Source organism: Lissotriton vulgaris, unplaced genomic scaffold (genome assembly GCF_964263255.1).
Source record: "Lissotriton vulgaris unplaced genomic scaffold, aLisVul1.2 SCAFFOLD_2149, whole genome shotgun sequence".
NCBI lineage: Eukaryota > Metazoa > Chordata > Amphibia > Caudata > Salamandridae > Lissotriton > Lissotriton vulgaris.
The window spans coordinates 374,172-401,640 of record NW_028246894.1 but is presented as its reverse complement, the minus strand read 5'-3'; the positions used below and the strand labels follow the sequence as shown (position 1 = coordinate 401,640).

General features: G+C 45.3%; 1 pseudogene; it reads right to left on the bottom strand.

Annotated features, from left to right (window-relative positions):
• Positions 1-1,182: 1,182 nt before the first annotated feature.
• LOC147665702 (uncharacterized) lies at positions 1,183-5,693 on the bottom strand (annotated as a pseudogene).
• Between the last annotated feature and the right edge of the window lie 21,776 nt (positions 5,694-27,469).

The window sequence follows — 27,469 nt, the reverse complement described above, 5'->3', positions numbered from 1 at the left end:
TGATTACCTTTTACAACTCCACGAATACTAATTGACAACATCAGGATGAGTGAGAATGACTCCAGGATGGGCTCTAGACAATTTAAGGATGACTGATGATTATTCCTGGATGATTCTATAACCGCTTCAGGATGGAAGTCGATTACTCTGGGATGATCCCATAGCATTTTCAGGATGAGTGTGGATTATTCCTGGATGATCCTATGACCGCTTCAGGATGGCTATTGATTACTTTTGAATGGCCCTATTACATTTTCAGTATGAGTGTAGATTACTCTAGGATGATTTAATCACAACTTAAAAATGAACATGGATTACTCAGGATTATTTAAGGACAACTAAAGAATGTGTGGTTACTAAATGATGACTCCATAAGGAGGATTTAATTAATATAGTATGCCTGTGGATCACTAATAAATCATTACGGTTTGGATTACACCTTGACAATTCCATGTTAGGAGCACGTTGGCACACTGCCAATATTGCTATTGCTTTGCAGGGTGCCACTAGGAGAGTAGGAAAGTGTCATGTCTACCTCTTTCACTAGCATCGCTGCACCATTAGGCCGCTGAGAACTATACCCACACATTGGCACTATAATGCAATGTTGTCTGCGAGAGTCTAGTTTAGGTTTTGTAATGGAAGGGTACCCTTCCATTACCCCAAAAAATACTATGTCTACACAAAAGTGAAACTTTTCCCATTTCGGATGTGTTGTACCAAATACCAATTTGCTCTTTGCAAATCCCGAAAATAATTTTGAATCAGGTCTGCATTATAAAACTCAAGCAAACCAGACACGAAACGTCTCTAAATCTGGTCCTAATACTCAGATTATTTTTCTCCTGCATTGGAAAGATTACTTTTTAAACTCTACAGCGAGAGGTAGACAAGTTGCTACTTTTGGCTAGGTTTGTGCTGCAGAAATACCACAAGCACCTTTATATAAAAGACGTGGCCTGCAGCAATGTTATACCTTTGCATTCAGATCGGCTTAACATGTGCCACTACTCCCATACTCCTGACTCACTGGGTTTTGCCTTATTTAGAGGTACAGAGCATTATCGGACGCTGTTTGACATGGTGACCATTTGCAAAACACTAAACAAAACAGTGGTAAAGGAGAAAATGATCAAAAGGGATGTTAAAACGTAATTTTATTTATCTAAAGCACATATTTGGCCCCACAGGGGCCAGGATAGCAAACAAGAGAAAACGTCCAGAAAAAAAATAAGATCCAGGGAAGAAAGGCCAGACTACTGCAACAAGAACAAATAGCTCAACGAAAACCAGCAACTTCGTGGTTTGATTCTAGATGCAGAGATTTCCTTAATCCTCAAATTGCAAATTTTTATAGCCAGCTTCCTTCTCATACTTCTGTTGTCCAGTGATGGCCAGCCGTTGGCACTGCACTCAGTCTTCATAAACTCTGGAAAAACAAAATAACTTACATCAGTATCATGCTACCATGATTATTTATGGTTTTTAATACGGCTGGGCTGCCTATCAAAAGTTACAATTCCATTATTTCATACAGTGTGCCAGATGAGATATGGTTAGGGTTACATGGTTCCTAAGTGAAACATTAAGGCCACTTGGTCAAAGTGGCACAGCTTAGAGCAAAGCATTGATGAAGAGGGGGCCAGAAGGTGAAGAAAAAAAAAGTTTCCTTATGAACTATGAGCCCCTGGTCCCTAATGACAGTTCTAGCCCCAAGTAGCAGTGTGTCTTCTCTGGCTCTTTCACCCTTTTGAAATGCTGGGGTACTTTTTATATATACATTTCATGTCAGTAAGGTGGGGAATTTTGTGCATTTCCCGTCCTGAAGAAGGAGTTTCGCACTCCAAAACATGTTCATGTCGACGCACTAACAAGAGGTTAATGTAAATAATTATACACCAGTAACCTCACACGGCACCCCTTTTAACAATACCAGCCCGGGGATTAATTAAAGATTTTTTTTCCCACGAGCCAGGTATTACATTAAGAACCACACACACATCCACACATAGTCCACAGAAAGTGCTCCCACGTAGTCGTCGGTCGTAGCACGCCGCATCCCGTAGAGGGGCGCGAAGACCCCAATGATGAAGCATGACACCAAGGGGCCTGTTGGTGTGTGAGGGGTATTCAAAACAACACAGTGTGCTCCCCACCACAGTAGGGACCACCATCAAGAACCCCCCCCCCCCAAGTGGATTCCACTTTGTTTATTTATAACACTGTTTCTCTCCCTCCCTCCCTCCTTTGTTATTTATATGTACTTGGAAGAAAGACTGTACAAATGTACAAATGTAGATGCATTGAAACAAGCATGTGCCATAGTCCTGTTCACTAGACGCGGGCAAGCTTCCTCTGCAGACAGAAAGTAATCAGTGCCAGATTTCTGTACAAAACCATCATTGAGGCAGCCACGGTGAGTCTGAACTGTAGTTGCAATAATCATATTTGGAAAACAGTTGTCTACGAAACTAGCATAGTGACCAGAAATCAAAATAGGAGCTTACAACCAAGTGTTAGGACCAGGACCAACGGATCTAGTTATTAGGGAGTTGATCCGGTCTAAATAAAAGCTGCGAGCACAGTATATTTTATAAGTGCAGTTTGCTATCACTCATTCATCCAGTTTGAGAACCTCACACCTGGACCTACAGATTTACAAATGAAATCCCAACTCAAGGCTTTGCGCCATATTTGCATGCCATTTGTAGCACAAGCTCGGCACAAACTGTTAAGAAATTACAAGCCACCCCCATTGCTCTTATTGTTCTTTTGCAGACAGCTGTTAAGCAATGATGGAGTCATCGTTCAGTTATGATACAACCTCACATATGCAAACATAACTTAACACAGTGTATAATGAATTTTCACAATCCCAGCTCGACTGAATGTTAATTTGAACATTTATAATATCTTACCAAACAATGCATCAACCTTCTCCTCGTCAAGGACGGCTGTTCCAGCACAAGCCTTCGTTACACCTTTTGCAGATGCAAGTTCTTTAGGAGAAAAAAGTATTTCGCTGATGCCATTGAGAAGAAAACCTACACTGTCCCGCGCTGCCCTGGCTTCCTCCAAGAGTTTGTGCAATTTTCTCTTTGGAACGAGTACATCTCTGAACCGTGAAGGATCGTTTGAGTCCTTTACCAACTGCTGCATATCAGTCTGCAAAATAACACAACTATTAACTATTTGCCATTATGTTAGGTTACATTCTCAAAAATATGCATAGATTGTGAGTTTTTGATTTTGATTTGGCATCTGGTACATGGCTAACAATGTAATATTTGCTATGTTAGCTCCAGGAGTATAAATCAGCCAGACTTAAAAACATTGCAAGCAGAAAGATTTCAAAGTCCTCATGCAGGAAATCTACAAGGTTTGTCCTATATAAACTTTAACTGTGTTAAAAGAGTGGCAATGAAAAGTAGTACCTTTTGTACAGTGAGTGATCGACTGCATATTTTTGACGATGTTATATCTGTTAAATTCCGTGGATTGGTCAAAGCAGACAGCGCATCTTGCAAATACTGTACAGCCAACTCACTATTGCAAGTGCCTTGCAACTGTGCTATAATCAAATAAATACACTTGTTAAAGGCAGCAGATAATAAATACAATATACACTTAACAAGCATACTTTTTGGCAATGCATGTGTTTGGATGGGAAAAAAAGGATTATTAATGGGATTTTTTTGCAGGTTACGTGGAAAGGTAGAATATGAAGCATGCACCTTTTAAGTGTTCGTTTTCGGCTTGTAACCGTACACACTCCTGACAGGAACCAGGGCCAACAGAAAAGCTTTTGTTTTAATTAATTATGGACAAGGAGTTATATACCATTTCCTTAGAGAGAAAGCAAATCATAATTAGGTCATACAAGTGGAAATGCCATTTCCTATGTACCTTTAAAAAAAAATTACAAAATTACCCCAGTGTTGAATGGTGGACTTTCCTCCGTCATCAAATGAAATGATTCTTCATTGTCCTGAGGGATTAAAAAAAAAGAAAAGCAACCATTAGTCCATCATTTATACTGATCATATCAAAACGTTTTCCATTTGTTTACTCACATTTTAATAGGTAGGTATATGTACCCTATTGTTGAGGAAATGAATGCGCCATATTAATTCAATGTTTAAATAAGTATGAAAGCTTTTTGCAGAGATAACTGGTAGAATTTAGGTGGTTTTGGCAACAAAGGGCATCGTACGTTCACAAAGGAAAAAAGGCTGGCATGCAGGCCTAACAATATGCAAATGCGTTTTATTTAGCTCTGCTTACATTATGGTCACAGCTTCCGTTGCTTTCAAATGGGTCATCATGGCAAGGGGTACGGTTCACATCCACAGGCGTTACTGCAGTGGAAAGTCACTGTAGGCCGGGCTGTGTGAATGTGAGCCGTTAGCCACAAAACCATGTGGTGTCAAACTATGTTGTGCAAAGTGTACCATCATTTTAGGATCTTTTTTGCAGGGTCTAGTAGGAGTTACTCCATTGCTCGAAACAGCCAGCTCTTGTGTAGGAAATAGTTTTTTTTGGTTTTAACTGGCCTGGTGGTGAAAGGGAGGCATGTTTTTGTCCTTTATATGTGGCTTTAAGTGGGGACTCCAAAACAAGTTCTTTTTCACGTTCTACTCCGTCATATTTAGTTGTAGATTTTGGATGAAGGACACTAGCCATCCCTGCTAAAAGGGCCAGGTTTTCAAGTTTCTGCAAATTCATCCGCGAACTCGCATCACCAGGCCGAGAAGCTGTGCTTTCGGCATGAGTATGGTTAGCAACTCTTATGTAATCCTGACCACTCTGCTTGGCTTTTTTGTCCTTGCATCTTTTCTCTGCAATTTCTTCCTCTTGGAGCTCACGTAACACCCTCTTAAGTCTTCCAGCGCTTCCCCGATTGCCACAGTCCATCATCAACTGCTTTTCCTCCTGTGCCCTTTGAAGCAACACCTATTTTAGACCCTCTGTTGTGCCAGAATAGCTTGCAATTAAGTCTTCAAAAATATTTTGAATCGTGAGACACTGTTTCTTCACAAAAAAAAAGAAGACATTTTATATATAAACTTCTAAACAGAGATAACACATTGATCACTTGCAATATATCTTCAAGCGGTAGCCACAATATATAAATAAACAGGTATTGATATTAAAGGACATGTATAATCTATCCATAACAGAGAAAGTATTCCTTATTAGACAGTACACATTGTAAGCCGGAACTTGAACCTCCTGAAAAAAGTTGCTTAAGTAAAATAGTTTATCCACAAATGGCTGCCTTATAGTAGTGCCACAAGCTAAAAGTTTCTGCCCTTTTCGTAAGTGGTACATTTGTCATTGGAGAGCAATGCAAGGCATATGTAAGGACATGCATGTTAATTTACACTGACCATTATTGGATTAACATATTCCCAAATGTAGGATTTTACTGAATCATGTTGGTAATTAGTACCATTATCCGGCAGTTGCAATCTTAATATAAAAATGTACTTATTGTGCTTACAAGATGATTGGAAAAGAATCATAGCTATAAAATCTCTCTCTTCGGTGTTTGTCCGACCAGTTTCATCTACATTTTCTACCAGCCATTTACAAATAACTTCTCCGGAATTGTCCAAAAGCAGAAAGTCTCCATCTTTTCTAACACACACAGAGCGATCGCAAGAGAAAAATAGGACGTTGAATGAAACCATGATTATGTCCAGCTAGATATAAAAACCAGGAATTAGCTTGGGGCTGATTTAAGTTTCAGAGGTATAATACAAAGCATATCTAACTGTTTCACAGATTTAATTTGAGAAAAGCCTCACAAAAAGTACGCCGACCTGGTGCAATTTATAACTAATATGCGTAGATTTTGCAATACAAAGAAGTGTTAAGCATTCACTGAAGGCCACTAAGGAAATAGCCTGATTATCCAGTTTTAAAAAATATATATATTTTACAGAGTTTTATATAGCGCGAACTTGACCCGAATCGGATATCAGAACGCTTAACATAGTACCAGTTACATGAGGACACATTCATTTGTTTTGTAGTCTTTTATTTTGTTAGGCATGGGGAGATTAAGCGATTTGCCCAGAATCACAGAATGTTCAGCGTCATTGCAGAGACTCAAATCCAGTTACCCAGATTCGAGGTCGACCGCCCTAGCCATTACGTGGTAAAGGGATTACATTCATATGATATAATGGTAGGCAGCTCCCTATGGAGCAGCAATACTTTGACTTATTGCCATCAAGCAGAATGCAATTAAATTGGCATTGCTTGGTAGCGCAATACAGCTGTACACACCATTAACCATGCCCCATCTCATCCATTCGATCACATGCTTCTAATGGTTGAAAGTGACCACTGTAAACCCCATAGGACTACGGGAAGACTTCTGATGCTGTTTGCCGGGGGAAAAAAGCTAGAGTGGATATTTCTTGGAAGAAAGGGGAATGAAAGGTAGTTGGGGCAAGGGAGCTCACATATATATGCACCATATGCAAACCACATGCACCGCACGGCAACAGGAGCAAAGAGAGATTTGGAGACTGTAGACAGTGTGGGAAATGCCATAGAAATACTTAAATAAGTTGTTCCTAGTGGTCTCATGCACAAAGCATCATATACCGACCAGCGACCACATGTAAGTTCAACATAACATGCATCTGTAAAGTGCACGTTCACCCCGAGGTATCTGGCCGCTGAACATGTTTATCATTGCCCAACTCAATGTTACTCATTTTGCCGTCCTCAGCAGGGCCAATGGTTGAGTAGACCCACCACAATCTGAACCTTTGACCATGATGCTTTATTCCACTAAGCCACCCTACCCAGGTATTTCAAGGCATCAGGAGCAAAGAGAGAAGTTGGGAAGCAAGTAGGAACCAGGAAGAGGACAGAAAATGTTAAAAAAAAAACTATCAGAGCGTGGAGTTACCAATTTTGAAAATTCAGACATTTTATTGTAAATACCCACCCTCCCCAATCTAAACACCTGGATTAATAGAAGTGACAATTGACTTCATTTGACTGCTGAGAACTTCCTTTTACCTTAGTTACTCAACAGCCTCCTGTTTGCTCAGAACCAGCTGGCTAATTAGAAAATGAGTGGGACATAAAAACCTGCTGGGAAGCTGGCCATACGAAGCACATCCTCTTCAATTGAAGTAAAACTACACATCAACATGTATGCAGCAGCAGTGATGAAGGCACCCCCACTTGGTGGGTGTAACACAGGCCTTGCAGCCCCAGTCTTTATACAAATACACTAAGCTATTATGCAGTATGCATGCAGATATACATGCATCTGGCACCACAAATGTGCACACTGGGGCAGACCGTGAGGTTGAAGGTGTCACACAAAAAGGAACAGGTCCATGTATTAAGTAACTAATGCTAAAGCCTCAAATCTGTGCTTAGCGTAGTGTGCTGCCCCACTAGTATTTCGCTACTTCTGTCCATTTATGTGCTCTAAAACACAAGTAACATTACACCTACAACAAGCCTAAAACCAAATCTGTTCTCTGTGGCACTGGGTAGAAGGGCACATAAACATTACTGGCCGGACCCAGCCCGCGAAGACCAGGGGCCGGGAGTCTAGGAGCAGTGCCTGCTCAGTTTTCTATGAGAGGCCAGGGGCTCAAAATTGGGGTTGATCCAGCAAGAAAACACTTAACATTACACCTACAACAAGCCAGGACTATTGGCTTTGTCAATGGGTGTAATGTGTTTGAGAAATACGCAGCAACCCACACGTATACTAAAAATTCTAACCGTTTTCAAAAGGGAAACGCTGTGGCCTAGCGTTACAGCAATCGACTTTCAAGTAACAAATGCGGGTTCGAGCATGCACTGCCTGTGCTTTTGAAAAAGTTTCCCTTCCATTTGAACTCGCTCTATATTTAAATAAGGCTCGATTTACTGGGCTCCCACCCTGAGCTATTTTGTAAACAAAATCTAGTCCCTGTGGCTCTAGAAGGGCATATTACTGGCAGGACCCAGCCCCAGGGTCCGGGTCTACGAGTGCCTGCTCTTTGTTTAGGCGAGGGAGGCCCCGCTCGTGCTCAGAATCCGGGTATGGTCTCAGCTCGGGGGGTGCGTTATGGGACGTGCGCGCGCTATCGTGTCGATGCACGCAGCCTTTATCTCGATAAAGCTGGACCTCAGCTGCAGCATGTCTTACCTGAATAAATGTGGAATCCCTCAAGTTTTCCTGCTTTCAGGTCTGAAAATAAATAGACCAAAGCCGATTCTATTACAGGACCGGAGGCTTCGGATTATGATTCTCTTTCTTATATTTGCTACCCATAGCAGCCAATGAAAAACGGTTTGTATGCAAATAAAACTACATTTCCCATGATGCTTGTCCATACATCACATCCTGTATAGCCCAATAAGAGCTGCTGTAACCTGTTTCTCCTCCTCTTTCTTTGCTGCTCACGCAGACAGTTAAGTGCTCAGAACATTTTGCTATGATTAATGTCTTAGTTGATTGTTGGATTATCTTTGACGATATTACCAGTATGTTTGCGCTCATATCACGCTATGTTAAATGCTTTGCGCTTATATCGCGCTATGTTAAATGCTTGGGTGCTTTTGGTACTAGGAGTATGTATTTGTCGACTTAGGCAGAATTGCCATAATTTTCTTGAGTCCGCACTCGCGGGCGCCATTGGTTGTTTTTTATGGTTAATAAGGGCGGAGCAGCTCCCGTTGGGAGCGGTGTACTCCGCGGAAGCTTTGCTGAATTAACAGTGCGGCCCCTCCGGCCAAGTTTTACCTTCCCCAATGGCCTGCGGGCATGGTAGAGTTCTCGCGGAAAGCGGCGTACTGGTGTTACGCCTTCTCCCGCAGCAGAGTCTGTGGATTGCTCTGTTGGCCCGTTCAGGCGCTGCTTCAGTCCCGGCTGGCCGCTGAGTACTGCGCGGCTTCAGGGCTCAATTCAACAAAGGCAGGCAGACGTGCGTCGCCTTCTTGTCACATCCTGGGACTGTGGGTACGGCGGTGTATCCTCAACGCGGGTGGCCTGATCAGGCGTATTTGTATTCGCACTTATCTCCAAAGGCAGCGCTGCCCTCGATAGCCTCGCTCCCCATTTCCAGGGTCTTCAGGCCTCATCAGGTTCGCGATTATTGGTTTACACGTGGCCTCGGGGCAAGGCTGTTGCCTCTTATCTCCGTGGTGCAGGGTTCGATCCCAGGTTCTGCGAGTCATGTTTTCCGATTATCAAATGATATTTAATATTTATAATTTATATATATATATTCGTATTCTTCCTACAATTTAAGTTTCATATTCTCCTGGTGTATGTTTTCATTAGGTATACTGGAATGCATTAGTGCGCTTGGTAGCGTTTTGGTTTCACCCACCGATACCACTTTCAGATCGCTCCTGCGGGAGTGGAGAGTTCGCGCTGATTATGCCGGCGACATTGATCCTCATGGGAGGCCTGGGCTCGGCCACACACTGAATCAAACACTCCCTCGAGAGCTGAAATGCGGCGCTGGCGTTGCGCCATGATGAGATGAGTAACTGTGGTTTGTGTCTAGATTTTAGCTCCTAGATTAGGTTTCAACGATTATGGTTTCCAAATTGCAAATTTTTCCTGTAACTTCCATATGGTTGTTTGAATTATTGCGCGGTCTCGCGCTTTCTCCGCCAAAGGCTTTCCCTAGTAGCCAAGTGTGGTTATGGAGTCATAACGCTCCGGTGTGCGTAACCCACTTGAGTTTAATTTGGGCGATTTGGCCTACGCACGTCGCACGCGTCCCCTGTTTGTTTGTTTCGAGGTCACAGTGCCTCCTGCTTTACATGAGCAGATTTCCTGGTATGCTCCAGGCTATAACAATAGGCTAGCCCTCGAAGTGCGCACACGCTCCTGGTATTTTACTATGACTCGGACGCCCATTGGGCTGGTATAATGACTACAGCTTTGCTGAGGAGCCGATACATTATTCATTTCTCTGTTTTAGTGTGCACAGGGTTGGCTCCCCCTCTACTCCTCCATTGCGCTGTGCTTTGCACTACTATATATTGAATACGGATATCGGGTAATGGTGGGATATGTATATATATATTGGAGGATGACAACTAATCGATAGGAGCGCAAGAGTCTCCTGAACTAATTATGTTGACACTCAGGTTCTATACGTTCTTGTGTGGTCAACTGGGCCGCTTACAGGGTTACAGGGCTTCATTGACGCCCATCATCGTTCTTCTACAACAAATTCTTGAGCATGATTTTGTTTAAATTGTATTTTAATTTTATTTTTATTTTTTGTATTTTCTTATCTCACCAATATGTGGATGGATGGTAGGGCATCCACGCGCGTGCAACTGTAATTAGACTAGGGCGTCGCGGTCTCCCCCTCTTGGGTACGGTTGAAGAATTTCCCGACGGAGACGCCAGGTTCCTTCTTTTCTCTAGTTGTCTCAGACAGGAATTATCCGGACTTGTCAGGCTGCAAAACAATCCTAGTCGTAGTCAGCCACAATCGGGATAGGCGTCGGTATGACGCCATTTGCGCCAGCTTTTCAGAGAGTCGCAAATCCTTTCGCAAGGCCCTTTGCGACAGATCACTCTAGGACAGATTCGTTCTTGGTCACTGCTATAATGAGTAGACGTATTTTGCTTGTGGTCACATTCCTACTAGTTTATCAATTCCTTTCCCATCATTCTTGCATATGTTTCTTATCATATTCCACAGCTTAGAGTTCGGGAGAGCGTCTAGTGGTCTCCACCTTCCCTTCGTTAGCGGCCGTTCCGGTGACGGTTCTGATGGTTGATGATAGGTATATGTTATCCCAAGCTCTCAGCTCTCTAGTGCTCATCAAGTACCAAGTTATTTTACATTTCGAGTTAGAGGGATATATATGTATGGATAGGTCTATCTTCACATAATCACGGGCCTTGGCCTCACACTTCCTGACATCAGATTATGATGCACCGGACTGGTCCGGTTATAACCTTCATACAAGTGTGACTCATAGATTAGGTTTCCAGGTTTATCTCAGTCCTAGGCAACTCAGCTATTGCACAACCCAAATTACAGTGCTATGAAGAGTTTTCCGATGGTATCAGTGCAGAAGATTCCATTCGGGTGAGTGCCAATGTAGCGGTGCGTTTGGCATCGTCACTCAAACAGTTTTTTCTGATCTTTCTGTTATTGGGGTTCTTTATCGTGCAGGCCTCTTGACGCGTACTGCTCAGCATGAGCAATATCTCGCCTGCGAGAACTATCAACAGGTATAGGCATACAAGGTCACCTTCTTAGTGGACTTGTTCCAGGACTCAGGCCAATCTGCCGAAATTCTCAGCTTTAGGTTACCGCGGAATACCTCCTATAGCATACAGGACTGTAAAGGACTGGCTATGGGTGGCAACTTCATCCGAGACACAGTCAGTAATTGTAAGCCTTTTGAGTTCTTCCTAACAGATCCTTTCGGGCAGGACTGATTCGTCAGTTACAGGCGTTCCATTTGGAGGTCAGTATCATTAGAAAAGAATGTAGGTCTGGTCTCACGAAAATCGATGGAAATGAATTTGTCCCCTCCGATTTCCGAATATTTCCGGCGACTGGGATCGCAACTTTTGCACATGGAGGTCTCCATTTTGTATTTCCAATGCTCCTTGGGTCGGCGGCGGCCGACTCGGTTTCCTACCTTACCTTACAATTCCCCCCTTTTTTCTCATGCAGCAGCACTCATGTAGATCGGGGCAAATGTTTTTATGATTCACCAGGGAGCTATGCTCGCAGGTTAATCGTTGCCTTTAGTAAGCACGGGCCTGGGTTTGACACATGGCAATGTGGTAAGTACAGTTTTCCCCAGGGGTTATATATTCCGACTTTGCTTTTTATTTACGATTAACTTTCCGGTATCTACAATACTTTCCAGGTTTTTGAACGCACTGAGGGCGTTCATTTTGTATTTCTGGGTCCTTCCACTCACGCAATACGTTTCGACATTAGAGGGTCGCCTTTGTTGGTATGTACACCATGCGGCAGCTCTGTGAGGACTGATTTCTCTAATTTGTGAATTATTTATCAAATAATGTTCGGGGAATTCAGTAGCGTTCACTTTATAGCGGCCATTTTGGCCGTTTTCTGCGGCTCACTCTCGGTTCAGAGCAGGTTGCTGAACTTGCGTCGGGTCTCTCTTTCTTTCGAGTTCTTTTTGGTGGTGTAAAAATCCCAGCCGGTATAATTTCGTGATTTCCTTTTTTGTTAATAAATAAATATTAGTATGTCGACCGGACATTAACTATTTTCAAGCTTTGTTACGAGGCATTCCACCTTTAGGTGTTCCTACGGCGAGACAAGCCCGCGATTTTCAGGTACAGTACCTACTCTAGGAAGTTTGCTCCATAAGCAATGTCTAGACTGCATGTGGTCAGGGCCTGCTCACATGAATTTCGAAATAATGCACTTTATGGGTGTTTCTTTCCATTCCTTAAGGCTTGCAACGATGACCCTCTGACTTACTATCTGAGGTTTCTTCTTGTATACTTGTTCATATTATTGTTGATTATTGCTGATATTTTATATGTGGGTCCGAGGCTATTGTAGCCGATGGTTGAGGGCATTTTTGCCAGGATTGGTGTTCAGAACCAATTGTGAGACGCAGTCTGTTCAAAGGACCATACTTATCATTCTTGTTTGATGATTTACATTGTTTAGCAAGTTTCAATTGTACTGATTGATTTTCTCAGTCTATATTTAAACAGTTTATTATGTACCGGTGGGAGATATATGACTGTAGTTGTGTGGATAAGCGTTAAACTAGCATAATCCGAAGCCTCCGGTCCTGTAATAGAATCAAAAATTAGCTAGCATTCGCGCAAAGAATTTTCAATTCTATTAAGGACACGGAGGCGAGGATTATCCCACCCGGTTTATTACAGTATTGGTAATAATTACCCACCCGCATGTACTTGATATTCTGTATCAGCAGAAGTTACGGGTTTTCCCTGTCTCATTCCTTTCAGCTTCGAGTAAAGAAGAAGGAGCAGGTGTTCTTCTGGCTTAGAAGACGTAAACTCTCCAGTTTGAAGATGGTTCTTCCATGTTGAAGGATGTTTATTGAGACTCATATTCTGTGGATTGGACTGGATTTATTAATGTGTGGACTATAAAAGTTCAAGCAAAGAAAGAGTAGGAGAAACAGGGTACAGCAGCTCTTATTGGGCTATACAGGATGTGACGTATGGACAAGCATCATGGGAAATGTAGTTATATTTGCAAACAAAACGTTTTTCATTGGCTGCTGTGGGTAGCAAATATAAGAAAGAGAAGCATAATCCTCGCCTCCGTGTCCTTAATAGAATTGAAAATTCTTGGCGCGAATGCTAGCTAATTTTTGATCCATCGTGCCCTTTTTATGGCCATATTGCACCCTCGCTGCATTCGTCCTTGCAGCAGGGCAATGACGTCACTTCCGGCGTTCCCGGATGTGCGTAGTCTTCGAGAGTCTACCTGATTACTTCAGGTATATGCCTAAAGGTGAGCGCAAGCATGCTGTAAATGTTAACATTTTGGGTATTTAATTGCTACATGGATATTTGCATTAAACAGTTAAGGGAGCGCGGAGCTGCTGTCTATTGAGGACCCGGGTTCGAGTCCCGGCTCGGGCAGGCATTAGGTTTTGATGCGTTTTCGTAAAAAAGTTATTTCAGTTTGTTTGTGGGGAATGTTAGAGAATAATATGTAACTGATAAATATGGTGTGCAAGGGCCTTGAATTCCTCTCGCTGAGCCTAGCTGCTTTATTCCTTCTTGAAACAGTTGCATCTGATTGGCTTAAAGCTGACTCCACAGCTCGAGCAGCGTCTCGAGGTGCTCGTGGGAAATCAGGTTTTCCGATGTATGCAGGGTTTCTTAAAATGATGATTTACGGTCCTGCTGCAGAGCAACTATTTGTCTGGTAGTTCTTAAATTCAGACAAACTGAATGTTATGTGGATAGCTCAGTGGGTTTCTTCCTCTTTCACAGATATCCTTGTGTTACTTGCAGTTTAGAAGTTACTATCGGACTGACCTATCATCAAAGAGCTGCATATAAAATTCGTTTTTTTGTGTTGTGATATAGTTAGAACTTCTCCATTCTTTCAAAATTCTAATGTTACAAAAAAGAGTTTGTTTGGGCAGTTATAACTTTTTATCAGTAAAGCCAACCCCCAACCACTATATAGTCTTTAAATCCTGAGTTTGTGCTTCTCTAGAAAAAAACCCTCGTATAATATACTGCTCACCAGTGTGGAGGACGTGATTTCTAAACCTTGTAATCCTCATTGGCTTATGTGACATTCCCCGTAGGCTGATTTATTGTCTCTGTATAATGTGTGCTGTTATGTAAAGTACTGTGACACCCAACACTCACATGACTAGCGTTGTACAACAAATGGAATGGATATGAGAAAGGGGCAATGGCGAGATGATGGGCACTGGTGGAGGGCGGCAGTGAGGGAATCCGAGGATGAGGTCATGGGGTGGGGGTACTACAGATAGATGAGGGGCACTGGCGGAGGGTGGCAGTGAGGGAATCTGAGGAAGGGGTCATGGGGTGGGGAAACTACAGAGAGATGAGGGGCACTGGCGGAGGGTGGCAGTGAGGGAATCTGAGGAAGGGGTCATGGGGTGGGGAAACTACAGAGATGAGGGGCACCTGTGGAGGGTGGCAGTGAGGGAATCTGAGGAAGGGGTCATGGGGTGGGGAAACTACAGAGAGATGAGGGGCACCTGTGGAGGGTGGAAGTTAAGGAATCCGAGGAGGAGGTCCCGGGGGTGGGGGGGACTACGAAGCGATGAGGGGCACTGGTGGATGGTGGCAGTGAGGGGATCTGATGAGGAGGTCATGGGCTGTGGGGGAGCTACGGAGAGATGAGAGGCACTGGTGGAGGGTGGTGGTTAGGGAGTCTGAGGAGGAGGCAGTGAGGGGGAGTGGCTACGAAGCGATGAGGGGCACTGTTGGAGGGTGGTAGTTGAGTTATCTACAGAGAAAGAGGTCAAAGAAGATGTCAAAAACACTTTTGCCCCAGCACTAACGCCGGCCGATTAGGACAACTGTGGAGCATACTTTAACATGCATGCTAATTAGATTTACTGCTATTTTCAATGTTTCAGGTTTGAAGGTGATTTTACTATTGGTTTTTACTGGGAATAATGAAGGTGGAACTGAACGGTGGCTGATATGGGGATGGGGATGTCTTTTGCGTTTGTTAAAATTATTTCACCCTAGTTTTTTTTGGCCTCCCATTCAAACAATCACCACTCCTTAAGTAAAATCTGTCGATCTCTCATGAGGTGTACATTACCCGCTTCAATGTTTTTCCTAAGCTTAGCTGTCTGTAAACACGGATGGGCCTCTGATTTGCACCACCACAGCATCACTCAGCAGCACCACAGCAAATAATTCATTTGGTATCCTCACATTGATTTTGGGAAGCAGTGCAAGTACATCAAATACAATATAGTATGCCTAATGGCTGGTCTCAATTGAGTTTAGAAAAACGTCAACCTTCCCATTAAAAGTAAAAAAAATGTTTGCATTTGTTTGTGAATTAAATGAAATATTTAATAATTTGTGTATTTGTTTGATGGATGCTTGTTTCTGTCATTTTGTGTATTATTTTGCAGTGCAAATCAATAAATATCACATGGATAAATAAAGATTTGGCTGCATAATATGGCTCTAGTGATTGCATAATCTGCAGCATTTATTTCTGTTACGTTATTTAGTCTATCCTGCCACATATTTTCATACTTCATTGTCCCTTAACTTCATTAACTATGCATATAATGGCCAATGTTCATCTTTATTAATGTTAGGCATTGATCCTTTTACAGTGGATGCTTATTTTACATGTTTTGTATAAAGAGAAAGTGACAAACATAAAAAAGTGTTAAAAAATAACCTATGACTTATGCACAGTTTGGTAAAGCACATTGTATGCTCAGTTGTGTATAATAGAAAACGTAGATGTCGTTTTGCGTTTATCCGCAATTAATCAGGCAATCATCCAACAGTTTGTATTTTTCTAGGAAAACTGAAACAAAAGGGGTGGACATGCTCTTTAAATAGACAAGCAATTCCTGTTAAAATCACCAGAAGCAAAAACATCTAATAGAAAACACAATAGTACCTTTGAAGTAACCAGATACTTATTTTCAATTCATCCCAAAGTCATCAGGAACATCTCATCTCGTAAAGTTATCGGATAGTCATTTTCAAGTCACCCTTAAATCATCAGGAAAAACGACACCTTCTGAAGTCATCAGATACTCATTTTCAAGTCATCCTTAAATCATTACGAATAATGACACCTATTAAAGTCATCGGGTACTCATTTTCAAGTCATCCGCAAATCATCAGGCTCAGATTCTCAGCTTTGCTGATGACTTCAAGAGATTGATGATGTGAAAATGACTTCTAATGTAGTTGGATGACCATCGAATGACTCTAGGATGGCTTCTAAAGTAATCCTGTTTGACCTCGGATGTGATAGGGGAGGCCGGGTGGGGCCTATTATGTCAGCCACAGCGCCAGGAGGCGCACATAAGGATTCTTCTAGCATGTGGTAGGGGTCACGGGTGACACGTGGACTGTGGACAATGTGCGTGAAGTTGATGTGCATGCACAATTTAATTTAATGTAGCTTATGTGTGGCGATGGGCTTGGGGTATTAGTAGAAGTGTCCGTGAGGCTGAGCACATTTTGGAAGCAGGTTGTACTCCTCCGGCAAACGAAACTTTTAACTGGCTGAGGGCGCTTACTAAGTTAGGCACACTTTGCTGAACTCATGCTGCAGGAAGCAAAGCGAAACTGATATCAACTATGGTGCCCACCGCCCTATAACTGTGACAAACTCACTCCCCGGACACGTGTGCCACACTGCGCAGTGATTCTTAGAATTGTTACATTGTTTCACTTGAGCCCAGTCAGCCGGGAGCCCCCATGCCTGCAAAGCAGCGAGGACCACACGCTGCCTGCCATTGGCACTCCAGCTTTTATCACGTTTTAGCAACAGTCAAATCCAAGTACTGCACACTGCTAATAATGCACAAAAACTCTTGTGTGTGGCGTGGTGCGTGTGTGGCGTGCACTGCAGCATGTGCAAGCAGGTGCGCTTACACAGTGCACTAACAGAATTGCACGTAATGTGCCGCCCCCAAAATAGTGCCGCCTGAGGCGGACCGCCCCCACCGCCCTCCCCTAGCTACGCCAGTGTTCCTGGTCTGCCTTACCAGTAGAACACCTCAACACCCGATGAACCCACAGATCTGTGGAGCCGGTGCCCAGACATCCAAAGCCTTCTTACAACGCACTCTTTTGCAACAAACAAAGGGGCATATTACCAAGGGCCTTATCGCCGCTTTAGTGGGAATTTTCCCCGCTAAAGCGGTGATAATATTATCGCCCTATTACCTAGCTGTCGCTAACACCAGTTAGCGACAGCTAGTAGGATATAGCGATCATCTTGCGGCCCACTTTGCATGTCAGCATATTTATCGCTAATGACATGCAAAGTGGGCGTGCCAAGATGTTAGCGACTGTAAACAGTCGCTAACATCGCTATCTCCTATTACCTACAAAGGCGTACTTTTGGAAATATTTGCGCTAAGCGCGAACATCTCCAAAAGCTAACGCCTGCCCAGAGCAGTTCTTAGCCATGTTATCCAATGGTAGGTGGATAACATGGCTAAGAGCATCAGCTCGGTAATGCATGAATATCGCGGACTTTTCATCGATATTCATGCATTTTGGCCGATTTTTATCGCTTTTGAGATAAACCTTGATAATAGCAAGGTTTATCTGCGATAAAAATCGGCGGAGCTCGGCGATAATAATATTGCCGCTAACCGTGTTAAGCGATAATTATCGCTTAATCTTGGTAATATGCCCCCAAAGTATCTCAGTGAAACATGTTTGTTCTGCAGGATCTTTGCCATGGATCTATGTAGCGTACACAGTCCTCACGTTTGAATGAGGCACGGCAGACCCACACTTTCATCATTCCAAGTTTGATAAACTGGGAATCATGAAATTGACTAATACTACCACTGGTTACATATACCATTTAGAAACCTCAGAATGGGGGAATGAAGTTACTGTATAAAAAAAGCTATTTGTTTTGCATTCACCTTTGTGTGCACATACCAGCATAACCGAAGCAGATTGTCACTTGGTGCACCCCTTAGTCTTTCTGACTCCATCCTCTTGTGCTCAGCTCTCCCCTTTCAGACCTGCCAACTCACATGGTGCCCCTGTGTTTCACAAAACATCAGCTCCCCTGGTGAGGAGCCGATGTCACACAAGGGGAGAGAACATGAGCTGGGAACCCCTAGGCAGAGTGGGTTTCCAGCTCCCTATGCAAGCTGTGCACAACTGATGCCTATCAGAGGTTTTGCAAAATCCACAGAACCTCAGCGGCAGCCTCTGAAGTGTTTGCAAGAGTCGGGTTGAGTCATTGCTTGGCACAAAGTTTTTCCTCGGTCCATGGCCCCGTTGCCTCGGAAGCCCCCTCATAGCTGGTGAAAATAATGGGCACACACTCCACTCCACAACCCACTGTGGCAGGTCTGCACCTTTCATCCCATTCCCAGCACTGCTTGGGCACTCTGTAGTAGTGGTGGCTCCAGGAAAGAACCTCATTTACGTGGCCCAAGACGATTTCCAATAAATGTATGAAGCAAAGAAGAGTCCATATGCAGAGTCCGCCTGTAAGAATTTGGGCTACAAGCTGAGGGGCGGAAGCTGTGAAACTCTACTCAAGCAGGAACCACAATCCTTGTCAGGATGAAGTCACAAGCAACCCTACACTAACCTCTGCTCAACTCTCGGGTAGCTTGGCACTGATCAGTCCGGCTTAACTCAGAGGCAATGTGTAAAGTAGTTGTGCAACACTTCAAACAGTACCATAGTGAAAACGCACTACAAAAAGGATCCCACAACAGATTACAACAAAAGAGCTATTCTTAATGAATAAAACAAGACAAAACATCAAAAATACAATCAGTGCGACTGTAGATATGCTGCTTTAAAGATATCAGTAGAAATAGTGGCAAAAAACACAAAGCAACAACTGGGGATATCTGGTCGCGCCCGATCAGGAAAAAGCCATAAGTTCAAGCCTGATGGAGTGTGGGCCGGATACAGGGATCTTATTAGGCCTCCTGAACAAGTAACTTAGGTCCTGGTTGTGGGATGTTGCAAGGTTCTTGCCTGAGGAAGCGTCACACCGCCAGGCTGATGCATCAGTTCTGAGGTGCGGTAGAGCTGCGATGGAACGTTCTGCATCGTCGTCGAGCATATTGTCGATAGCTTGTGATGCAAAGTCCAGCACCGAGGATAAGTCACGCAGGTGGCAATTCTGATGCATTCATGGAGTCAAAGAGATGCATCAGTTCCAAGTAGCTCTAAGGCTGCAAAGCGAGAACCTGCATCGTTGTCGAGACTGCCATCGATGGGAGAGGCAAGGGTCTGCGATGAGAAAGCTTCACACAGGCGGTGGTTCCAATGTGGCTGCAGAGTCGATGCTGTGTCCTTTGCGTTGGTTGAACCCTCGCAGTAGAGGTGATGTGTTGGTTCTGCTGGGTTTGCGCCACAAAGAAGAGGAGATGCATCCGTTTTGCTGGGTCCACAGATGGGCTGGCTAAACAGCTTCAGGGCCGCTTCCAAGGGTCCAGGACTGGGTGGCACCTCTTGGGTAGGACTCACAGATGGAAGAGCCCAGGTGGTGGATTCCAGGTTGTTGGAGCCTCTGTCCCTAAGGCTCTAGTCAGGAAACCAGACAACTAACCCTTGTAGTCACTTTGGGGTCCTGGGTTCAACAGATGCAGACCCAGTCCTCTCACCCAGGCAAGAGGGCAGTAAGCAGCAGGTCAACACAGTAGGGCAGAAGTCCCTTCAGATCAGCAGTTCTTCCAGCAGCACAGAAGTCCTTCCTGCTTGCATAGTATCCACAGGTCCAGAAGAGAAATGAAGAGTTGGTGTCAGAGGTTCAATATTTATAACTGGTTTCTTTGAAGTGGGAGAAACATCTATGGGATTCCCTTTGAAGAGCTCGGTTTCCTGCCTCCTCTGCCCTGGCTCCAGACTAACTACAGGGGGTATAGAATCATTTGTGTGAAGGCAGGACACCACCTATTCAGGTGTGAGTGCAGCTGTGCCAAACTCCTTCCTCCTGTCCTGCCTGTGATGGCCAATCCAGGCACACCTAAGCTCTCTATTGTGTGTTGTTGTCAACATAAAGACCAGCAGCCAACTACAGCCAGTTATGTGACCCAAAGAAAGGCTGCAAGCACTAAATGGCCACAGCAGGAAAATGCCAACTTTCTAGAAATTATATTTTCAAGATTGCAATTCAAAATCCGACTTTACCGTAAAATAGGATTTTTCATTTCAATTCCAAAGACCCCAAACATGAACTGTAACAAGTTCGAATTTGGAAAATTCCTTTAATAAATGTAATATGTTAACTCCAAAGTTATCCCTTGGGATCGGTAGGCCTTGCAATAGTGAAAAAATAAGTTACAGGTTTTTCACTATCAGACTCTTAAAACCTACAAGTATATGCCCTACTTTTTAAATGCATTACAACCTGCTCTATGGGCTGTTTGGGGTCTACCCTAGGAGTAACTTATATGTACTAAAAAGGAAAGTTTGGGCCTGGCAAAAGGTTTATTTTGCCAGGTAGAAATGGCAGTTAAAAACTGCACGAACAGGCTGCAATGACAGGCCAGAGACAGGTTTGCAAGACTACTTAAGTGGGTTGCACAACAAGTGCTGGAGGCGCATTAGTGGTACAAAAGGGGGTGGTGATGGACGGAGCATCTGAGTTTCATTTGCTACCAACTTATAAGTAAATTGAATATGCCAACTGAGTGTAAGACCGTTTTACCATGCTTAGAGGAGAGAGCACAAGCACTTTAGCACAGGATAGAAGTGGTAAAGTGCACAGAGTCTTAAGGCCAACAAAAACAGGTTCAGAAGAAAGGAGGGTGAAGGCAGGCAACAAGTCTGGGGAGGACCCTACAGAAAGGGCCAAGTCCAACACTACTGAACATTGACCGTCACACTGGGTCCCGATCTCCAACTGACCCAACCATCAGTTAAAAGATAATTTTGAAGTAGGTGGTAAACTGCGAGTGTTTTGTGTCCGCAAATGCAATACAATACAATAGTACATGGAATTGAGTCTCGCTATTGGGAAGGGACACCCCTTCCTAATAGCGAGAGTCGCAAAATAGCGTTCGTACATGCCAGGACCCTTTTTTGTGGGCGCAAACGGGCCGATCTCCCATTTGCGAGCGCACAAAAAGGGTTGTACAGTTGGCCCTTAGTCATTTAACCAATTAAGAACAGCAGGATTGCAAGACTTTCCCCCCTTAATATGACAAAAGGAAATACATTAGTTCTGCATTGTGGATTACTGTCGTATGCCCAAACCTTGTTTCTTACAAACTCCACTACATCACCACGGTAAGTTAATATTTGTTTGGATTCCATCTTTGAGTATTTTGTTGACCTTTTTCCACAGCTCCATTGGATTGTGGACTATACAAAGATGTTGTGTGCTGTTTAATATTCCTTTCTTTCAAAAATATCTCCATTTTAACTAAGATTAGTCGTACCCCGATATCAGTGGTGAGTTCCAAGGGGGATTGCTATATGGCAAAAACTCTGTTACAAAATATTAATCTCAACTTGTGTGAGTAACTCACTGTTGCTAGTAATAACCCACCAGCACAATAATGTGCTGCATTTGTTTGGTAATGCAGACACTATGCCTGAAAAAACAAGAGTTAACTTTTCTCAAGAGTTGTCAGGAAAAGGAACAGGAAACAAAGGTGTATTCTTCAGCTGGCAATGTTTGTTAGAAAATAAACATGTTTCACATTTACTTACAACTTCTCCAACCTGACTATCCATGGCCAGCCAACAAAACGTTTGTCTAAGAATTATTTTAGTCAAGTCATTCCTAGATAACCAGACTGTGCTAAATGAATTATCCTGTGTCTCAACTTCATTGGAGGAACATACCTGCAAGGCCTTAAGCAGACACCAGTTTCTACTGAGAACTGCAGAAACCTGGAAAAAAACAAGATTACTTGTTCGTAAGGTGTTTCATGAGGGGTCAGCCCTCCTGCACATATAATAGAATGGGTAAAGTTGCCTCCAAAGGAGTTTGTTATCTTAATTAAATTGAATTAGTTATGAAACTGAGTTAAATGCAGGTAACTTAATTGTCCTGAGTGAAATTAATTCGAATAAATTAAAAAGCCTTCATATACTTATAACTGATTAGACATAACAATACTAGACAATGAGACAAAAACAAATAGACGTGTGTATAGGCAAAAAAGTGAATTTTATCAAAATTAGGTCATAAAGGGAAATATACAATGCAAAAAGAAATATGCAGAACAGGGATACAGGATAAATGTCTGAAAACAAATCAAAATCTCTGTAAGGCCTGTAAGCCGCCTATCCAAAATGCAGATTAGCAGAGTTTTCTTTTGGATAAAGCTGAGAGTCGACGTTTCGGTCTTTATGGGCAACTCTTCAAGACCATCATCAGGACAGTAGATAGTTAATATTGTAAATCCCTTCAGTTGATAACTTTAGCTCCGTATACTGGAGGAAGATGATATGTAAAACAGAGGCAGCGGTAAATCTATTTAATAACGAAGAAATTCGCAATTGAGGCTTTTTCTCTTGATATGTCGAACCTCGCACACTTTTGAAAGGGGGTCGTCAAGATTGAACGATCTGTAGACGCATCAAGAAGAACAATTAAGGCTCTCCTCTTTGTGTGTCACTCCTCGCAAATTTGTCAAGGGAGTCACAATGAATAGCAAAGTCGTCAGGAATAAACAATCTGTTCTAATCTTCCAGGTTCAAACGAATGTATCCACCGTCACTATTATATCTTTACCCAAGCCCCCAAAGGTCTACTGGGTTGCTCACTCTAATTACCATACTCCTGCACATATAGCATCACTTTCTTTAAGACAATGTCCTGTTTGCCAACCTCATATCACTTATATTCCATGGTAGTACCTTGGCATTTTTAAACTGCATCAATTTTAATGAAACACACTCCACCTCAAATATATCCAAATCCTCAATTTGACCAGACATGAGCAACCTAGATAAACAATCAGCAGGTACATTTGCACTGCATGCAATGTAACGCACTTCAAAAGTATACTCCTGTACAATTGGACAAAATGTGCATCCATCTAGATGAAGCTTCACGCATTCCTCTCTCACCCAATATGTACGTCAAAGGTTTGTGATCAGTACATACAGAAGTAAAAAGATATCAATGCCCCAGGCACATGCCAGAGCCTCCTGCTCTATTGTGCTGTACCTCCTTTCTAAGTCATTCGGATATCTAGAGGGAAACGCGATTGTGTTCTCATCTTTCCCAACCTTTTGACATATTACAGCACCAGTTCCTGTGGCACTAGCATCAATCGTAATGATTCACTTACAACTGGATATTTAGGTTATCTGATAGAGACTTCTAGCCGCAGATTCCTTACCTTAGAATATTTCCCAGGCATCAGGCCGGATCCAGACAACTTTCAGGCACTTCGTTTGCATGCCTCTAGGCCGCATCGTTCATCACAGCACTAATGTCGTCATCCGCACTGGAAGTGACGTGTACGGTGCCTATTTAGGCACCACCCCAGCGCACTTACATCCGTTTTTTTTTTTCACGCCAGTCAGTACAGATCTGGGCATGGCTACCTCCAGTACATTTTTTGACTGACTTTTTTCAATGTCTTGTAGAGCATTTTGTTGAGATGTTGTCTCCCAGTGTGATAAGGATGTCGCCCAAAAACAGGTGTAGTTTAAGCCCCGAAGTTCCGGTCACAGACAGGTGTCTGCGACAGACCCCCATCTGGTTTGCTTTTGGTACTTGGACCCAGATCACAACTCTGAGACTTGTGAAGGCTGCCGCGCCATAAACCCCAAGGTGCTGAGGGAGCACTCCTTCACAACGCTCCAGGTCCCGGTTTTTAGGAAAGTCTTGTGCTCATTTACGGAGTAATTCCAGGCACTAGTTGGTTTAGTCCCACAAAAAATCCGAAAAATCAAAGAATTTGAAGCTCTCTTCTACTTCCATTCCACGCCTCACTGAGTTTCCTGAAGCTGGAGTGACCCCTGCCCAACTACAAGAATTTAATGAGCTCTGCACCTCAGTTTTGAGCGAGCCGAACCCACTGGAGCACCTTCCAGCCCCATGGGTCCAGCGGCTGCATCCACTGATTTTTCCGCTGGCAGATCCACCCTCACTGCCCATCGGGCTCCTTGGATCCAGTTCTAGATCCTGAATGACTCCAATTACAAGACTTCGACCTTCCCCGAAGCCTGAACCAGTGACGTCCTTCCTGGCTGTGCCAACCCCGTAATCATACCCGACTCCAATACAGAGCCAGATTGGCTTTACCCGACATCGTCTCCAGTGCCTGCCGGAACTTGACCTTCCGAGTTGGAGCCAGTGTCTCCTTTTTTCGACAGGTCTGGAGAGGAGAATGACTGCGGAGGATCTGAGGATCCTTATGGTCACACCAACCCTCATGATGAGGCTTAAGATGAATAGTACGAGAAACTGGCGGGTGACATTGGTCTGGACACATGCTCAGACACTAATCTGGTCTCTCCTAGTGTGGCTACCGAGGAAGGGGCTTCATTTGCTATGGTGGTGAGAATGGAAGCTGAGGTCCTTGACCTTAAGCATCCCTCTGTGGCAGTAAAGACTAAGGTCTTGACAGAGGTGCTTCAATCGGGAGTTGCCCCCTGTTAGACCGGATCTGGAGGGTCGGCCGAGGACAAGAGGAGAGGTCTCCGGGGAGAGCCGTCTCCAGCGATCGTACAGACAAGTAACTTCCCCCCCACAGATGGACACCACACAAAGATAAGGTTTAACGTTCTTTATAAGCAATTCTGAAGTACGGTAGAATGGTACAAGGAGGTCTGGACCCAGGGGTCCCCTCGATTCTAGTCTCTTGGAGGGAAAAAGGGGGTAGCGGGACAGTCTTGTTACCAATCTGGCAGGTGCGATGAGATGATGGGTAGCTCGCAATCCTCGAGCTCGGTGTAGTAGGCAGACGGGCTGCTGCAGCGCCAGCAGGTCCCGATGAGATCGAAGGCAGCAACGGTCCGCGGCAGCGCCAGCAGGTCCCGACGAAGATGGTAGTTACAACGAGCCGCGGCAGTGCCAGCAGGTCCCGACGAGGATGAAGGTTGCAGAAGGCCGCGGCAGCGCCAGCGGGCAGGACGACAGTTCACAAGGCAGGGCTGCGGCAGCGCCAGCAGTCCGTCAAGGATGAGTTCTTCACGGTGTCTCTCGACTCCAGGATACAACTGCCTTCCTGCTCTGGAGCTGCCCCAGTTATAGGTCTGGCGCCCTTTGATGTCCGGACCCTCGCACTTGGAGGTCGGGGGGTCCGGGATGAGAGAGTCCAGACACCCAGCAGGGGGGTGGAGCCAGCGCCCGGGGAGGCTGGGGGCGATCGGCACCAGGCGGGGGAGAGCCATCGACACTCCTCTCTCCCATTGACCTGCCAAGTGGTCCGATCATCTCCTGGGTGGATGGTGGTGCCGGGATGTCGGGGCCTGGCCAGGCCCAGGGTTAGGGTCGAGCTGAGGCCACACGGCCTCGTGGTGCAGTGTCCAAGATGGCGGCTGGGCCCGGGCAATGGTGCTGGTGGATGCCCAGGCCGGTGATATGACGATGTTCGGGGGCAGGTGTCCCGTGTGGGACGGGTTACGGGTGACTTGCGAGGGTGGCTTCTGTAGAGTTGGTGTCCTGGCTCTGTCGTGCGGGGAGGAAGGGAGCCCCCTTCTGGGGCCTGTCCAACATGCGTCCCCCCCAGCTGAAGGCGGGGAGAGTCACCCATCCTCTTGGGGACTCTCTCCGTCGAGGCGGAAAAAGCGTGACAGGCCATCCGCATTGGCATGATCTTGACCAGGGCGATGCTCCACAGTGAAGTCCATCCCTTGCAGGGAGATGGACCATCGCAGTAGTTTGGGATTCTCCCCCCGCATCTGCATTAACCACTGCAGGGGGCGATGGTCTGTTTGTACCCGGAAGTGAGTACCGAAGAGGTAGGGCCGGAGTTTCTTGAGGGCCCACACCACTGCGAAGGCCTCCCGCTCAATGGTACTCCAGCGCTGTTCTCGGGCCAGTAGGCGCCGGCTGATGAAGGCCACTGGCTGGTCGACCCCTTCGGAGTTGAGCTGAGAGAGGACAGCCCCAATGCCATGGTCCGAGGCGTCGGTCTGGACTATAAACTCACGGCTGTAGTCGGGGGCCTGGAGCACCGGGGCGGTGCACATGGCGGCCTTCAGTTTTTCGAAGGCCGCTTGACAGTCGGGGGTCCAGTTGACCGTTTTGGGATGCTTCTTGGATGTGAGTTCCGTGAGGGGCCCCACAATGCTGCCGTAGTCCTTCACAAACCTCCGGTAGTACCCGGTGAGCCCCAAGAAGGCTCATACCTCGGTTTGGGTGACGGGGGGCTGCCAGGACTGGATGGCAGCGATATTGAGTTGGAGAGGGGCCACCAGACCGCTCCCCACTTGGTGCCCAAGGTAGGTCACTGACCCTTGGCCGATTTGGCATTTGCTGGCCTTGATGGTGAGGCCAGCTCGCTGAAGGGCCTGTAGGACCGCTCGGAGGTGGCAGAGGTGGTCTGACCAGTGGCGGCTGTATACTGCGATATCGTCCAGGTAGGCAGCGCTGAAGTCTTCGAGGCCTGCCAATACCTGGTTCACAAGTCTTTGAAAAGTGGCTGGAGCGTTTTTCATGCCGAAGGGCATCACAGTGAACTGGTAGTGCCCATCCGGGGTGGAGAAAGCGGATCGTTCTTGGGCCCTGGGGGTGAGGCCGATCTTCCAGTAGCCCGCTGTCAGGTCGAAGATGCTTAGGTAGCGGGCAGCCCCCATGCGGTCGATCAGTTCATCTGCTCGGGGGATAAGATGAGCGTCGGTTCGGGTGACAGCGTTCAGACCCCGATAGTCAACGCAGAACCGGAGCTCGGGGGTGGTGCCCGGGGCGGCCGCCTTGGGTACCAGTACGACAGGGCTAGCCCAGGGGCTGTCTGAGGGCTCGATGACCCCGAGTGCGAGCATTTTTGTGACCTCTTCGTGGATGCAGGCTCGCACCCGGTCCGGGACTCGATAGGCCCGGTGACGGATAGGGGGACTGTCCCCAGTATCCACGTCGTGAAGGCACCAGGGGGTGACCCCGGGGGTGAGGGAAAATAGGTCCGCAAATTGCAACAGGAGGGTCCGACAGCCTTGGCGCTGCTCCGGGGTCAGGGCATCGGAGAGTCGGACCCCGTCCACGGATCCATCTCTCTCCCGGGTCCTCAGCAGGTCAGGGAGGGGCTCGGAGTCTTCTTCCGCCCCACTGTCTGTGGCCATCAGGAGGCTGAGTTCTGAGCGCACAAAGTGTGGTTTGAGTCTGTT